General features: G+C 42.8%; 1 protein-coding gene across 3 annotated transcripts in view; it reads left to right on the plus strand.

Annotated features, from left to right (window-relative positions):
* LOC137045021 (collagen alpha-1(XIX) chain) overlaps window positions 1-17,509 on the plus strand; it is a 305,351-nt gene that overhangs the window by 179,376 nt on the left and 108,466 nt on the right. The window lies entirely within an intron of this gene.

Genomic DNA, 17,509 nt, shown 5'->3' on the forward strand with positions numbered 1-17,509 from the left:
AATGTTACCATTGTTGTGTTTTACATGCTGAATGTTTTGCATGCAGTCTGTGTGTGACTTAAGCATGGTCAATTGTTGGATATTGTCACAAATATAGAGGCATTATATATATATATATATATATATATATATATATATATATATATATATATATATATATATATATATATATATATATATATATATATATATATATATCAATTAAGTTCCAAGTGCCCAACCAATGGGAACACTGATCACCGTAATGGTGAGAAATTTTAGGAAATCAACATAAATTTATGAAGTCAGCTTATGTGACGCTTTCCCAAAGTATTTCATTGTATTTTCAATAACATTCAAGATAACTGGAAAATTAGTGAATGCAACTAAGAGGAACGATGACTGCAGAAGTGGAGGGAACAAATTATTGGACATTAAGTAAAGTTTACTAAAAAGTCTTAGTAAGAACAGCTGTTGGATTGCAAAATGCCAAAGCAAGTTTATAATTATTACCATTGTTTTTCTTTTATCATCTAACATAAACCTTGTATTAATGAAATGAAAATGAAACATTAAAGTTTACATGTGCTTTATTCCTGCCTGCCAATTGATTTGATATTTTATTATGTAATACAATGACATTAATACGTTATATAAATGTTACTTAAGTTCCCAAGTAACCTTTAAGTCTTATTTTAGAGATGTTTAGATATTGGATTGAATAAATTTAAGAAGATTTAGTTTTTATTATTTAGTGAAGAAGTGCATTATAAAAATATGAGTTTAATATCACCCGTTAATGTAATGGATGACATATTTGGTATATATCCGCATTAACATATGACGCACTCTCAAGCCCACACAGAATCTGTTCCTCCGGTGGAAAATTTCCACCGATTTCTATGACTGTCATTCACAAAGTTTTAAACCCTGCCTGTTTGTCTCTTACACATTTTGGTGACACATGTCAGCTCCTGTAATAGCTCCATTTTATGATATTTAAATCCATGCCTCAGAATTCTGCAAAATTTCTCCTGAAAAGTAAGTGCAAAGTCCAAACGATGGATTATCGAAAAGTAAGAGATCAAGTTTAGATAGGTACCTGTCATTTCTAAATACCAGGAAAACGGCTCGGGTTATGTATATAACCCTTGTTCCCTGAGAGGGAACGAGCACTGCGTCGAAACGCTTTGGGGATGCTCCCTAAGCATCAGCGAATCTGAAGTCTGAATAAACACTAGTCCAATCCGATTGGTCGTGCGTGATGACGTCATTGTGACAGCGTACCCGGAAGTATAAAAGGGGAGCCGGCGCATAATGGCGGCAGTTCTTTGCTCTGAAGCATGCGCTCCAGGCGTGCCGAGGTGTGGCGGAACGACGCAGTGCTCGTTCCCTCTCAGGGAACAAGGGTTATATACATAACCCGAGCCGTTCCCTTATCGAGGGAACTTCCCACTGCGTCGAAGCGCTTTGGGGAACGAGTACCCACTAGGCCACACCGAGGGTAGCGCCTGTCCTAGTGTGAAGCCGGAAACCGGGCACAACTAGGGTTGGAGCACCCTCGCGCCAGGCGTCGCAGGGAGATCCAGGCTGTAAAACCTGATAAAAGTGTGTGTGGGGTAGCCCACCCCGCCGCCTCGCAGATATCCTGCAAGGGGACCCCAGAAAGGAGTGCCACCGAAGAGGCCATACCTCTGGTGGAATGTGCCCTCACGGCTACAGGTGAAGGCAAACTGCGCACCTGATAAGCCATGGTTATCGCCTGGACAATCCAGTTACTGATTGTCTGAGTAGACGCAGGCAACCCCTTCTTGGGTGAGCCGAAACACACCAACAGTTGTTGTGATCTCCTCCACTGTGCAGACTTCGCCAGATACACCCTGAGTGCCCTGACCGGGCAGAGTAGGTGAAGTCTCCCCTCTTCCGCCGTCACGTGAGGCGGAGGATGAAATGCCTGCAGAACCAAAGACCTGACCACCCTCGATGGGACCTTAGGCACGTAGCCTGGCCTAGGGTGTAAGATGGCCTTCACTCCACCCGGGGCAAACTCCAGGCAAGTCGGCGTTAATGCCAAGGCCTGGAGATCTCCCACTCTCCTCAGAGAGGTAATGGCGAGGAGAAAAGGCACCTTGAGGGTCAGATTTTTCGGTTCTGCTGACTCCAATGGCTCGAAGGGGGCCTCAGCCAGCCCCTCGAGAACCACTGCCAGATCCCAGGTTGGAACTCTGGACTGAGCCACAGGCCTCATCCTCCGAGCCCCACGGAGGAACTGTACAATCAACTGGTGCCTACCCAGAGGCCCATCACCCAGAGGAGTGTGGAAAGCCGCAATGGCAGCCACGTACACCTTGAGTGTGGACGGGGTTAGGCCCGCAGAGATGCAATCTTGGAGGAACTCCAGCACTGAAGCCACTGGGCAGTTAACTGGGTCCACCTCATGCCCCCTACACCAAGTGGAAAACACATTCCACTTGAGGCTGTAGAGTCTCCTTGTAGACAGAGCCCTGGAACTGAGTAAGGTCTCTACCACCTCTGCCGACAGGCCAGCCTCTAGGTACCTGGCCCCCTCAGGGGCCAGACCCAAAGGTTCCAGATCTCTGGCCGGGGGTGGAATATCGTACCCGCCGCCTGAGACAGGCGATCCCTCCTCAGAGGAATCTGCCATGGATGACCTGCCAGCAGGGCTATGATATCTGAGAACCAAACTCGAGTCGGCCAACGGGGCGCTACCAGATGTAGACTGATCCCCTGCCGACGGACCCTCTCCAGGACTCCCGGGAGCAGAGCAATCGGGGGAAATGCGTACAGACGCAGCCTCGGCCACGTCTGTACCATGGCATCCAACCCCAGCGGGGCTGGATGCGTGAGGGAGAACCACAGTGGACAGTGGGACGTCTCTCGAGACACAAACAGATCCACTTCCACTGGGCCGAACCTCTCGCACATGGCCTCCACCACCTCGGGGTGGAGCCGCCACTCCCCGGGCCTCAGCCCCTGCCTCGACAGGATGTCTGCTCCCTGATTTTGAACCCCCGGGACGTACATTGCCCTGATGGACAACAGTTTCCCCTGGGACCACAGGAGGATTAGATGCGCCAGTCTGAACAGAGGGCGCGACCTTAACCCTCCCTGGCGATTGAGGTACGCTATGACAGCCGTATTGTCTGTCCGCACCAGGACATGTTGGCCGCGGAGGTCCGGGAAAAAACTCCTGAGAGCTTTGTAGACCGCCATCATCTCCAGGCAATTTATGTGCCAGGAGGAATGACGGCCCTCCCACGGGCCCCTCGCAAAGCGGCCGTCCATGACCGCGCCCCAACCAGTGAGGGAGGCGTCTGTTGAAACGGATTACCGGCAACAGGACGCTCCCAACACTGGCCCCTGGGACAGAAACCAAGGTTTCTTCCATATGACTAGGGAACGAAGGCATCTGCGCGTTACCCTGATCATACGAAAGGGATTCCCTCTGGGGGAAAACCACCACTGGAGGGGTCTCATGTGTAGCAGGCCGAACGGTATCACGTTGGACGCTGCTGCCATGTGCCCCAGCACTCTCTGAAAGTGCTTCACAGTGGTGTGCTTAACAGTGAGGCCGAAGGGAAGAACCCGATATTGGTACGCCTCGCCCCCGAAAGCGAACCTCAGGCCTCCTGTGGGCAGGAAGGATGGAGATATGAAATATGCGTCTTTAAATACATCGTGACGAACCAGTCCTCGAACTGGATCTGACTCACGATGGGATAATGAGCATCTTGAACCTGAATCTCCTCAGAGAACGGTTCAAGTACCTCCGATTTAATAATAGACGCACCCTTCCATCCTCTTTGGGAACCATGAGGTAGCGACCGTAAAGCCGGACTCCCTGTCTGGCGGAGGGATACACAATATAGCCTCCTTTACCCTCAGGGAGCACACTTCCTGTTCCCTACCTGCCACTGGGCTGGGCACACCACTATTCAGGCCACACCGATGAACCCCGGTGGTGGAACGCTGAACTGCAGTCTCTACCCTTTGCCCAAGGTACACAGGGCCCCAGCAGATATATTCGGGAGCATAACCATGCGCCGAGATATTCTACTAGGGGAACCAGCCTCTCAAGGCTGGTCTCTGGTACCCACCAAACCTCCTGCCCGACCCCCTGAAGCGGCCACCCGGCAGGGCTTAGTCGGGGAGGATTTTCAGTGTGCGAACACGTTCGCTGCCCAGCCGAGGTCTCCCTAGAGGCGGCTAGAGTAGCATGTGTTCGCAGGAAGTCAATGTGGCCCGAGCGTCATAGACGGCGGATCGCAGCATCGACTTCCAGAAAACTCCACAGAGGAGGCGACCTCGATCGCTCCTCTGTAGAGGGGGCTGGCCAGCAGGCCACTGGGCTGGGCACACCACTATCCAGGCCACACCGATGAAACCCGGTGGTGGAACACTGAACTGCAGTCTGCACCCTTTGCCCATGGTACACAGGGCCCAACAGATATATTCAGGAGCATAATGACTATGCGCTGATATATTCTACTAGGGGAACCAGCCTCTCAAGGCTGGTCTCTGGTACCCACCGAGGCTCCTGCCCGACCCCCTGAAGCGGCCACCCGGCAGGGCTTAGTCGGGGAGGATTTTCTGTGTGCGAACGCGTTTGCTGCCCAGCTGCAGTCTTTCTAGAGGCGGCTAGAGCAGCATGCGTTCGCTGGAAGCCAATGTGGCCCGAGCGTCGTAGACGGCGGATCGCAGCATCGACTTCCAGAAGACTCCACAGAGGAGGTGATCTCGAACGCTCCCCGGGAGCAATAAATATACAAGCGAACACAATTTGGATGATAGGCAGAAATACCTAACTCCTCAAAGTCAGATAAATCCCATTTAATTGCACAGAATTAAATGCCACCAAAAACACCCAAATAGTGAACACAACTGGGTTGATAGGCTGATAATCTAACTCCTCAAAGTTAGATAAATCCCATTTAATTCCTCAGAAATAAATGCCACCATAATCACCCATCACGTGAACATGCTGAATGATAGGCTGAATAGACATATCTAACTCCTCAAAGTCAGATAATGTTTAATTTAAATTCCTCAGAATTAAATGCAGCCCTAATCACCAGACCATACTGTTTAAATATGTATTCAACTACTCGTCATCTACACGCTGCCTCAGCAACGCGAGATTCGAATCGTTCCCAACATATTTGGCTTTCATCCCTCGAGATGAAAGACCACAGGCGCGAGGCTGAAACACTCGAAAACGCACGTTTCTGTACGCTACGAGACATTTCTCAACGACCACAGCCAGCACCCTCAGGGGCTGACTGCAAGCCTCGCTAAACAGTATCACATGTACACATCTAGCGTGTGTTCACTTCTGTTGCAGACCCTTAATGCACGCGCTGCCTCGGCAACGCGAGATCGAGCCTGCATTATAAGGTGGCGAGCTCTCGTTTGCTTCACTCCGTCAACGCTGAGCACATCTAATTCCTCGGAATCAGATCGCTCAAGCATCTGGTTCTCCCTCCCGGGGAAGAGCCGCATCGCGGGCTTCCGCACGGGAACGGAGAACACCGGGTTACTACAGGCAGCCCCCTCGGGGACTGCCTGAGCACCTTATTTTATGAGTGAAGCAGTGTGTATGGTGTTTTAACGTCACCCGCCTCGATGCTGAGCACATCTAATTCCTCAGAATCAGACCGCTCAAGCATCGGACCCTCCAACCCGGGGGAAGATGCCGCCAAGCGGGCTTCCACACGGGGAGGAAGATCGTCGGAACTGTCAGAGGAGGATTGGGAAAGTGCCGCGGCAGTCCCGAAACCCTCTGACAAGTCCCGCTGTGAGCCCCATGATCTGCGATGCCGAGCCGCCTCAGCGACCACGGGTCCAGAACCACGGGGCTCACGAGGCTGGCCGGTCTCATCGAACACGGCCAGCCGAGAGCGGAGCAGTCTGAGTGTCAGCCGCTCGCAGTGTTCACAGGCGGCTCCCTCGAGAGCCGCCCGAGCGTGCTGAACACCCAGACACTGCACACATAACAGGTGTGCATCCGATCCCGAGATGTAACGGGGACACGGATGCACACACTGCCTAAATGCACTCCTTCTCTCTTCCATACTTTTTAAATAAATCTTTCACACACACACTCGCAACTGGACAGACAACAGTAAATAGACAGACCAAACAGAGAGCGCTATGCTGAAGAGCAATAACTGCCGCCATTATGCGCCGGCTCCCCTTTTATACTTCCGGGTACGCCGTCACAATGACGTCATCACGCACGACCAATCGGATTGGACTAGTGTTTATTCAGACTTCAGATTCGCTGATGCTTAGGGAGCATCCCCAAAGCGTTTCGACGCAGTGGGAAGTTCCCTCGATAAGGGAACCAGCTTATTTTAATGTGGAAAAAAGTTGGATCAATGCTTTTTTAGTATTAAATGAATTAAATGAACACTGAAACACCTGATTTTATACCAGAGTAATTTATTAGTGCGGTGTAGGGCCACCTTCTGTGGTCAATACACTGTCACTTCATCTTGGTAATGACAAATACAAGTCCTACATTGTGGCCAGAGGGCTTTTGAGCCATTGCTCTCCCAGAACAGTGGCACTATGAAATACAGGTGAAAAACATTTTATGACTTGCTCCTCCAAACTATTACAAATAGGCTAAAAATATATAGATCTATTGACTGAGGAGGCCATGGGAGATGTTCAACTTCCGTTCATATTCGTCAAACCATTCTGTCACAATTTTTGCTGTGCATTTTGGTGAATTATCATGCTAATACACAGCACCCCCTACAGGGTACAATGTTTGACAGAATGGTTCGGTAGATTTTAGCAGTGACGTTCCCATTAAGCACAGTATGGGAACTTGCATGCTCTTGCAGTATATCCAAACATTGCAGGTAAATAATAAAAGGTCACGGTAATATAAGATAAGAATATCCTGTAAGTTTCAGAGCTGAAAATGTCATTGTTAGTCAAAGGAAAGCTTTTATAGACACCAGGCCCAGAAAACGATCGTGTGCGCATCCTGATGTCATCTGTGGCGAAACACAGCCTCTACAGAATAATAAGCGTGTGTAATTCCGTAGCCCCGCCCACCGACTCATGGAGCCGTTCGGATCGCGCTAGCCAGCAACAATAAACATGATGGAGAAGATAGCAAGATATTGCGCTATTACTGGTTGTGGAAGAGCACAGTCGCTAAATAATCATAATATGCGGCGACTTCGGATCATAATATTAGGATTGTGCGATACTTCATTTATTTTTAATGAAGTTCCAGCTCGAGTAGGAAGGACTGTATGCATGTTTGCTTCATTTAACTGTGGAATTGTTTGTAAACAAGTCTCAGGTCATGCTGGTTAAATTAAAACACAATGCTGTGCCTTCTATATTGGATCCAACAGGAATGGTGCAACACACTTATGTGAGTAAAACGTCTTTTTTATTTGTAATAGTAGTCCCAAGGCTATGTGTTTTCTAAACGGGCTACCAAAAATGTAAGCCTGACGGCAGGCCGGTAAATCTCAAATAGTGAAATAATATTCCTTTCTTGATCTGGGCTTATGCGCGCATGTGTGTGTGTGTGTGTGTGATCGTGGTTCAAGCTTATATCCACCGATCGCATGGGCCAAGTAATACAAAAATAATATTTCAATCAATCGGGGATGAGAAATTGATCATTGTGTTTGTTTGATAAAGACGTTTACGCTTCTTTTTTTTCCTCCAAAAAGTGGACCTTTTTCATATCATATTTACATCAATGTTGTCAAATTACTGACCAAGATCATGTACCACCTTATTCAGTCCAAACACACACTGTTATTTGGCAAAGTTCCCCACAAAGTTTAAATCACAAATTCTTGTGACTATATGCTATATGCTATATGCTAACATGTTTGTTTCATGTTGTGAAACATGACATTTTGAAGAAGTCACAAAATCTGTTTGTTGGATCACAAACGTATAAATGGTCAGGAAACAAAGGTGCTTTAATTACACCATTAGGGGGGTTCGGAGGCATGCTCCCCCTGAGATTTTTCTGATCTACATATAAGCCTTTTAAGATGTTTGAAAGCCAAACATTTATGAGAAATGGCTGTAAAACTAAGTCAGAGGGCAGTAAATTATTTGTCAATTCCTGCTCTCTCATCTCCATCAATTCTCAATTCTTTCATTGTCATCTTGCCCTCTCTTCCCCTGCTAAAGCAGTCAACAAAACAAATGAAACATCGTTCGCATATACAGGCATGTGGGTGTGGTTTGTTTAATAAAATAGATGAATACAATGACAGAAGGGTACAAATACATACAATAAGGTGACCAGATTTCTGAAATGGGAACCGGGGACATTTCCTATTTGACTGGTCAAAATATCAATGAAAATATTTGTTATTGTCTGTTAATTAAAAAAACTGGGACAATATATACTGCCCTACAAAGCAAAAAGGCAGTAACTACGCTGAGTGCAAAACTGAGAAAAATGACTTTTAAAGTTATCCTGTCATCCAGCCCAAGTAGTTGTAGGTAGATAACTGGACATGTGGCTGTTTTGTTTCCTTATTATTAGCTTATTCTTTGTACATATCAATCCTCATTTTTTATTTGATATTTTACCCCTATTTTGCAGTTACTGTATTCTTGCTTTGTATTACTTACCCAAAACGTGGCACCATACCAAGGAAAAAGGCAGTAACTACACATTCTCAAAAAACTATTTTGCCACAACTTGGGCTCTGGGAGTGTTAGATACACTGTATTTTAAATAATTGGAACCATTTGTTTTCCTGAACATGGATATACCAAACCCAAACTAATTTGACCATTTTAGGTCAATATTTTTCCACCCTGATCAATATATGTATATCGATGTCTGTATATCATAATATTTCATTGTATAGGGAATAACTTCAATTCGGTCCATGACATAATAATGCATGAATTAGGCACTAATAAATGCCTAAATAATGACTAACACAATAATAAATGAATAATTTTGCACCGTTAATGAAAACGAAGAAGGAAAATCCAACACACCCGCTTCATAAGTTACATTAGGCCTACAATAATAGGATTAAACATAGAAGCTTGCAGTCATGCAGAGGGACAACATTTTCATAGGTTAATATAATTAAGGGGAATCCAAATATAAGTGCTCTGCAGAAGTTTGTTTTTGTTGAAAGAATGGATGCTTACAGTAAAGAGAAAGATGTCAGTTTTGCTCACAACTCGCTAACTTCTCTGAACAGCGGACATAGTCTTTAAACAGCGGCCGCGAAGAGAATGTTTTAAGTTGAACAGACAACTGTCAAGATAAAGAAAAACTTTTGCACCGATAGCTGTGTTTATGGACAGTTATATTCTATTCTATTCTATGTTATGTGTGTTCACCATGGAAACAGTAACTTCACTGCGCAGCAACACAGTTATATTTTGTTAGGTAAAACATAACAAGAATACAGTATTGGATGTTACTGTACTCATGCTTTGTTTTACTTGGGCTTTTTGCAGTTACTGTACAAACGACTACCATTTTTCTCCAAAACGACCCACATTTGAGATCAGATGTTTTGTCACATAACAAAGGATGCCTTGAATGTCATGAAAATGATAATAACTCATTTTTGACCAAAAATGCAGTTACTGCCTTTTTGTTTTGTAGGGCAGTATATATATATATATATATATATATATATATATAAATATATATATATATTTTTTTTTTTGGGGGGGGGGGGGGCTCCCTATATTATTATTAACATTAATAATTATTATGATTAGTTTTTATTATTACAATTTTTGATCTGGTTTTAATACAATTCACAGCACCCGCAAAAAAAAAAAAAAAAAAAAAAAAAATTTTTATAGAAACCCTTGTAAATCACAAGCCGTTCAAAACAAAATTATAACGCGACTTAAAAACACATCACAGAAATAAAGAAAATATGATATGATATGAACAAATATAATTATATTTAATACTGAGGGGGAGGGAAGCGAGCGCAGACACAGACAGAGCGGCCAGAGAAACGGAGGAGCGACTGCTGCAAAGCGGGGGTTTTTTTGTGCAAAACTGCGGAAAAAGTGCAGAAAAAAGTGTGGGCATGAACCCTCTCACCAGGAAAAGTGTGGGTGTTAAAACACCCATATCTCCCACGGGTGCGACGCCCCTGCTGTGATCGAGAGAATCATTCCGGTTGCCGCTTTAAAAAACAACAACAATCCCAACCTCATGTGAACTGAACTGACAGGGGCATAGATGTGACAGGAGCTGAAGCTCATTAAATATGCAAATCTTATCCAATCCTAGCCAATCCTAGCCTTTTAGAAGAGAGCCTCAAAACCAGTGCAGAAAATAGCCTATAACTTATTAGATATGATGTTCTCGAATGTTAAAAACAAATGTATGTCATTAATACACCTCAGACAACAGTTTTTTAAATAAGCCAGTTCATGACATCTTTAAGCCTCTTTGGGGATTCTCCACACCTTAAATCCCATGCACATGGGAATGTAAGTGAAGGGGGACTCATCAGGAAGCAATTGATGTTTCACATAGTCCACAGCCCAATATTTGCACTGTTGGCACCATAGAAACCTACATTTGACATTGGCACGAGTGACCAAAGGTTTGGCTATAGCAGCCCGACCATGAATATTGACTCTGACTGAGGCTCTCGACTAACAGTTTTGATAGAAAAAGGGGAGTTGAGGTGTGCATTTAATTCTGCAGTGAGTTTGACAGCTGTGGTTTTATGTTTTTTGGATACAGTCCTGGTTAGTAACTGGACATCCCTTTCAGACAGCTTCATCTTGTGTTGACAGTCACTCCTGTTGGATGTGGTTTGTCCATGTCTTATGTGGTGGTATGCCGACATTACCCTGGATACCCATAGCTCTCGATACACATGACTTGCTGTCCTGGTCACAGATGAGCCAGCGAGATGTGCATCAACATTTTGAACTTTGATATGTCTCCCATTATATTGTGTGTATTGCAATATGTTATGTACTGTTAAAGGTGCACTATGTAGTATTTTTGCAGTATAATATCCAAAAACCACTAGGCCAGTGTCAAATATTTTGTTCAGTTCAGTTCTTACAATATCCCAAATGTTTCCAACTATTTGTAAATTGTGAGAAAATTGCTATTTTAACTAATGACCGGGACATGTCAGCATAGTGTTTGAGCGAGTCGCCTGTCAATCGCATCATATCTGCGTTTTCCTCAGTTTTATTCTGCAGAAGCGCTTTTCTCTTAGCCTTGTGAACAGGTCACAGCAGCCGCTGAGCGAACGCACATAATAAGGTCATAACATAATTTTAAATACACTTATTACACGGCGACAAAAGTACTTGGTTCTGATTGGTCAATCGCGCATTCCAGCGGTACGTTATTTCCAGATAACACCCGCTCATCCGGGTACTACGAGTTATCTTGACCGGTACTACTTCTTTGCTTAACGCTGGCGCCATCTTGTGGCTTAAACAGCCGTGGGTTTCAATGGAAGACTTCAAGGCAGGTTTCCTTTAGAAGGCTCTATTAACCCATCGGAGCCGTGAGGAGCACGTTTTTTGACGGACAGCTGCATTTTTTTATGGACTTCAAACACAACTACAACTAGGCTACTGCTGGGATTAACGTTAGCCTGAACTTTTTAAATATAACTCCGATTGTATTTGTCTGAAAGAAGAATGTCATATACACCTATAATGACTTGAGGGTGAGTAAATCATAGGCTTGGTTTCATTTTTGGGTGGACTAACCCTTTCAGCATTCATTTTCAACATTTAGCAAGGGCATATGGCAAATCTTCAGCAATAGATTAAGGCTTAAAGCAGGTTGGAACTGTTTTACTTCACGGAAGCTTTGCGTAAGAGCTAATAAAATATTTAATCTCAAGACAGTATTTTGTGTCTAATAATTATTTATTTGAGACTAGTAGCCGTGTAATAAGCGGGATAATGTACACCCAGCCGGTTGTTATCGCAGAATAAACCCCGACAGAGTGATCAGGACCCCGACGCGAAGCGGAGGTTTACTTAAATGTATCTAATGTGATAAACAGAGCTGCTTTACCTCATAATCATGACCGGAAAAAGCGGAAGTGCGGGCGCCCGTCGACAGTGTCCCGTCCCGTCATAATAAAAGTCCCGGTACTCGCGAACCGTGTGTTTGTATAACAACCGCTCCAGTGGCCGTGCTCTGCACAACACTCTGTCCTGCTCTGCTTCATACTACAGTAACGTAATAACCGCATCAATGAACATGATTTCTGTCCGAGTCCTATTTTCCGCCGGCTGTGAGGTGAAGACCACATATCCTAAGATACTGCGCTCACACTTGGCGTCATCAAACTACGCCTTTGTTTAGAATAGGCGCCCTCCAGTGGACAGAAAGTTGCATAGTGCACCTTGAATACTGCTAATTCAACCTTCATGCTCTTATATAAAATACATCCTGTAGCTCAAACTGTAGAGCGTGGCGCTAGCAACGCCAAGGTCATGGGTTCGATTCCCAGGGAAAGCAAGAACTGACAAAAATGTAAAATGTGTACCTTAAAATGCAATGTAAGTCGCTTTGGATAAAAGCGTCTGCCAAATGCATAAATGTAAATGTAAATATATACGCTCTTTGTGGATGAGTTGCTGTTGTTCCCAATTGCTTCCTCTTTGTTATAATAGCACTAACAGTTGACTGTGGAATATTTAGTAGTGAGGAAATTTCATGAATGGATTTATTGCACAGATGGCAACCTATCACAGTACCATGCTTGAATTCACTGAGCTCCTGGGAATGACCCATTCTTTCACATATGTTTGTAGAAGCAGTCTGCATGGCGCCTGATTTTATACACCTGCCATCATAGAAGTGATTGGCGCATATGAATTTGATCATTTGGAGGGGTGTCCCAATACTTTTGGCACTATAGTGTATAGTAACGGAACTCAATTGCCCCATTTAGTTTATATCAGATCACTTCTGTTCCTAATTTCCCTCTGCTGCAAATCATTTATTTCGGAATCAGAAAGCATAATTGTTGTCATAAATCTGCTTCAAAAAGCAAAAAAAATTTGTAATATTGTGTGTAATGGTCAGATACCTGCTGCTATATTTACCCACCTCCAGATGAGCAGAGCTTTCTTGGTTTTTGCATTGGTTTGAGTGAAATCTTCATCACACATGCTGTGTGGCTCAACGTTTCAAATTACGATTTCAAGCAGCCCAGAGGGCCGTATTAAGAGCAGTCCCATGCATAAGTGTTATTGAAGATCCTGATGAGGCTCTCAAAGGGGCCCTAGTTTACTGCTTGATAAATAGTCATCTCATCAAAGCCGTGGCATCAGTATAAAAATGGGTGTGAAGGAGAAAACACACATGCACGCACTTCTGGCTTTGAAACGTATGTTGCATCAGAAATTGCTGGCATATTACGTTGCCTTTGGCTTTGTGTTTGTACCCACATGTATAGAACTGGATAAACATTGCCAGCTTTACGGAATCTCTTTTGAGAGGGAAAAAAGTGATTAATGCATTTCCATATTAAATAAATACTTAAAGGAACAATTCACCCAAAATGGAAAATTCAGACACTTTTTTGACCCGTTTGACAGGCTGTGCTGGTTCACACTTGTCTATGCAGGAACTATAAATGAGAACTGGATCTCAAACTCTAATTTAAATAAAATATGCAAAGGCATCATACGTTCATTTGACTTGTGAAATATAATGTAAGAGTTCTGAAGTCATATGTTTGAGGAACAGACAGAAATGTAAGTAGTTATTCACTGATTAGACTAGCGTATCCTCTTTCACAGCTTTCATTGGTCAAGGACCAGCAAAGAGGACATTTGACTAACATGTAAAACAACCACTCCCACTCAATTTACTGAAAAAAGCACCGTCAAGAGGTTCCACACAACTATATTGAGTACGTTTAAAGACCCTGTAAAGTCAAAATTAAGTATGTGATCTGAGTTTGTCACACCACAGAAAAAAATTTGAATGATAGTAAAGGTCGCCAAGTAACTAAAATCAAAATCTTGAAAAAATGAGCAGTATTCTCTGCTCTCAAACGCTGGGGGCGTGTCCGCTGGCTGCGCTGAAACCACCCCCACTCGCGGGAAAGCTACCTCCGCCTCACTCAAATGCCATACATGTTTGAGCCCCCAGTATTTTTTTTACGGTCTATGCTCCAGAGCCAGAAACAAACTAAGGCCAGTTTCACAGTCACTGCACGCGTTAGCACGGCGTAAGCAGTGCGTGTTTTTTTTGGCACCCATGTTAACAGATTAGAGCATTCACACCGTTTACTAATAATACTCACCGTTAATAATCACACAAATTATTAAACCCAAAGGCATATTAAGGTTACTTTTATCATGTAAACTATCTATACAACATTTACAGCATATATGCTTCCCATCATAATTCACTATTGTGAATGCACAATAGCGCGTGGCTCCTGCTCTCCATACGCGCTGCTCCTGCTCACTGCTTGTGCGTGCAGTATGAAACCGCCGTTAGAGGACACATTCGACATATTCGATAACCAACATCATCCCCCTCGATCTGCAACAGAATGGTCCGTGCTTTTTTCCTCTCCGTTTTATGCAATTTAGCTAGTTATGTAACTAGCATAAACGTAGCCAAATAAAGTTTGGCTAGCAATAAATAACATAGAATAAAGTGTATTTTGCCACTTTATAGTCACATATCAAACTAAAAGATATAATACAGATATTACAGATATAATATATACAGGTTTACAGATATAATAATTGAAATCACTTGTCTAAGGAATCATATTGATGTAACTTACATAAAATTTTTAAAAAAAATCACGTTAGAGGGTTGCAGGATTTGGTTACTGTGAACTAATATAACGTGTCTGCTGTAATTATAACACAAGCACACAAGGAAACTTACACTCATTGGTGGGCTCGTAACGTTATTGCGGATGATGTCGGCACCGGCTGTTGGCGAGACGGGAGGATGAAAGCGGGAGATAGTCGGTTAACCAGTTCACCATTCACCAGTAACAGCGGATTATCAGTGAATCCCAGTTGTCTCAGACTAAAGTTTATAAAACTATCCTGTGTAAAATGATCACTACAGGGGCGGTTGTTGTTGGTGATCCTCAGCTCTCTCAGTAAACTTAAGTTAATTTAGTTATACAAGTTGTTTAAGTTATGTGAACAAGAATGATTTGAGTGCAACTAACAACAGTGCAAGTTCATGTTTTTGAGTGTGTAAAATTGGGACCCACTTTATATTAGGTGGTCTTAACTACTATGTACTAACATTGTAATTAATCATTTGATACAATGCACTTATTGTGTACATAAATGTTTTTACATTTTACTTACATTTCAAAATTACCTGCATGTAATTACGTCTGTAATTAATTTCTGGAGTTACATTTGTAATTACACAGATGGCACTTCCCTTACACCTAACTCTACCCTTAAACTGACCCATATCACCACACCTGTCCCTAACTCTACCCGTATCCCACCTCAATATCAGCAAAAGTGCTTTGCAATATAATATGAACACTATAAGTACATTGTACTTACTTTTTGATGTAAGTACATAGTAGTTAAGGCCACCTAATATAAAGTGGGGCCTAAAATTGTAAAGTCGATGTCCCTGCAATAACAGACAACACCATAATGCATCTAGAAATTATTAATTTAAGAACGTTGTGCAAGTTTACTGCAACAATAGAGCTGCAAACTTCATATATTTTTGAAATTTTGGCATTTAGTTGATCATGGTTAGCACTCATTGTCACAGTTGTAATATTGTGCACTTTTATGATAATATTATTCTATTATTCTGTGTGATTATTTGTAACTTTTTAAAGCCTGAATACCAACATTGTTTTTTAAAAAAATAATAATTTTTGGATAGTTTTTGCATTTTTAGTTAAACTGTTCCATTAAAGATTTACTAACACCCTGTTAACATCTGATCTGGTATTAAGATGTATTTTGGTTGATTGGATCACAAGTAGACGAGGGAGACATACCTGTAATCGTTTACACCTGTCCTGCATCCCAATCCGCATACTTATACTACAGCCTAAAAGAATGCACTCTTTTTGTGAAGTGGATACTTTTTAGTGTGAAGCAGAAGAGTATGCAAGCTTTGGGACACACTTCTTCATCATCTTTAGCGGAGTCCGTCGCTTAGTTATGCACATCCCATCACCGATTAAACTGCGGTCAATCATCGTCACAGATCAAATCCTCCACATTCAGTTTGATTTCCTACCGTATCGGAGAGAAATGTTGTCGCACGTTGATTTGCCATGTGTGGGACTTAAATGCAGAGATTATCCTCGTGTTTGCAGTTTAAACATAATGATGCATTTAAAAGTTAATGGTCAAATGAATCATTACAAAAGTTCAAACTGCTGCTGTAGGTCAAATATAATGTGAATAGCACTGAATTAATAAATTTTTGTCAAGTAAAATAATGATAATTGATCACTCAAATCACTTTATCTAAACATCTCTACTTAACGGTTGGACTCGCACATCCGTCATACTTGTAGTTCTAATCGAATCCTCGTCCAATTCGCAATGGTTTATGGGTAATATTAGCCATTAGAGCAGACCTGGGCATTGTGCGACCTGCTGGCTACATCCGGCCCTCTGGGTATCGTTGACCGGCCCGCATGAGGTAATTAAGGGTTGACAATAAGGACGGTATGGCCCCTGGCCAGCATGAACGACGCTCGGGGTGGAGCTGTCACTTGTCCGATTGGACCAGTGCTGCATTGTAGGTGTGTGATACAATATTGAGTAAGTCCCTCACTTTACAAAAGCCAAACAGAAACAAACACATGCTCTGTAGGCTATTCTAGCATGTTATTGACTCGTGCACATGCATATTTATTAGAATGCATGCTTTCACTGCGTGATTTCTATTAAAATGCGTTTAGAATACCCCCAAAATTCAAAATAAGGGGCAAAATGCCTGTATGATTTATATTTAGCTATATATAATTGAATATAGTTGACCAATATCATACAAATAGTACAGTTTTTCTCCAAATATCAGTATAATTACAAATGATATTCATGTTATACAACAGTTCAATAAACAAGAAGATAATATTAAGTTACATCCTTTTTAGACACCATATTGCCTTTTTGCTCTATTTCGCCAATTAAAGTAGTTCCAAACAAAGATCACAGGACAGTTTTGCGTCTTGAAACAACACGCGCCAGTGAAAGATGGCTATCTCAATGGCTCAATTATTTATTCAATGTTTGACTCACTCATTAACAGTGATATGTTGCCACTTACTGGCGGTGTTAATTTCACATTTAAAGTATCTTTTCATTTTAAATAACTTCAAATATCAATATGTTTAAAACAACATCGTTTAAAGCCGTTTGAAGCTTCACTGAAACTGTCATTTGGACCTTGAACCATTTGGGGCCCATTGAAGTCTACTATATGGAGAAAAATCCTGGAATGTTTTCATCAAAAACCTTAATTTATTTTCGACTGACGAAAGAAAGA

The sequence above is a fragment of the Pseudorasbora parva genome, chromosome 17 (assembly GCF_024679245.1).
Source record: "Pseudorasbora parva isolate DD20220531a chromosome 17, ASM2467924v1, whole genome shotgun sequence".
Classification (NCBI taxonomy): Eukaryota; Metazoa; Chordata; class Actinopteri; order Cypriniformes; family Gobionidae; genus Pseudorasbora; species Pseudorasbora parva.